We start from the raw sequence: 1,161 nt of genomic DNA, 5'->3' as shown, positions 1-1,161 counted from the left end.
ATTCAGGAAATACAGAGAATGCCACAAAGATTATCCTCGAGAAGAGCAACTCCAAGGCATAATTGTCAGATTCAGCAAAGTTGAAATGAAGGAAAAATTGTTAAGGGCAGCCAGAGAGAAAGGTCAGGTTTCACACAAAGGGAAGCCCATCAGACTAACAGTGGATCTCTCAGCAGAAACTCTACAAGCCAGAAGAAAGTGGGGGCCAATATTCAACATTCATAAAGAAAAGAATTTTCAACCCAGAATTTCATATCCAGCCAAATTAAGTTTCATAAGTGAAGGAGAAATAAAATCCTTTACAGATAAGCAAATGCTGAGAGATTTTGTCACCACCAGGACTGCCCTACAAGAGCTCCTGAAGGAAGCAAGAAACATGGAAAGGAACAACTGGTACCAGCGACTGCAAAAATATGCCAAAATGTAAAGACCATCGATGCTAGGAAGAAACTGCATAAACTAACAAGCAAAATAACCAGCTAACCTCATAATGACAGGATAAAGTTTGCACACAAAATATTAACCTTAACTGTAAATGAACTAAACGCTCCAATGAAAAGACACAGACTGGCAAATTGGATAAAGAGTCAAGACCCATCAGTGTGCTGTACTCAGGAGACCCATCTCATGTGCAGAGACACACATAGGCTCAAAATAAAGGGATGGAAGAAGATCTACCAAGCAAATGGAAAACAAAAAAAAGCAGGGGTTGCAATCCTAGTCTCTGATAAAACAGACTTTAAACCAACAAGGATCAAAAGAGACAAAAAAAGGCCATTACATAATGATAAAGGGATCAATTCAACAAGAAGAGCTAACTATCCTAAATATAAATGCATCCAATACAGGAGCACCCAGATTCATAAAGCAAGTCCTTAGAGACTTACAAAGAGACTTAGACTCCCCCACAATAATAATGGGAGACTTTAACACCGCACTGTCAACATTAGACAGATCCACAAGACAGAAAGTTAACAAGGATATCCAGGAATTGAACTCACCTCTGCACCAAGCAGACCTAATAGATACCTACAGATCTCTCCACCCCAAATCAACAGAATATATATTCTTCTCAGCACCACATCTCACTTATTACAAAATTGACCACATAGTTGGAAGTAAAGCACTCCTCAGCAAGTGTAAAAGAACAGAAATTATAAC

This window comes from Macaca fascicularis, chromosome 3, assembly GCF_037993035.2.
Source record: "Macaca fascicularis isolate 582-1 chromosome 3, T2T-MFA8v1.1".
NCBI lineage: Eukaryota > Metazoa > Chordata > Mammalia > Primates > Cercopithecidae > Macaca > Macaca fascicularis.
This window is presented reverse-complemented; position numbering follows the sequence as displayed.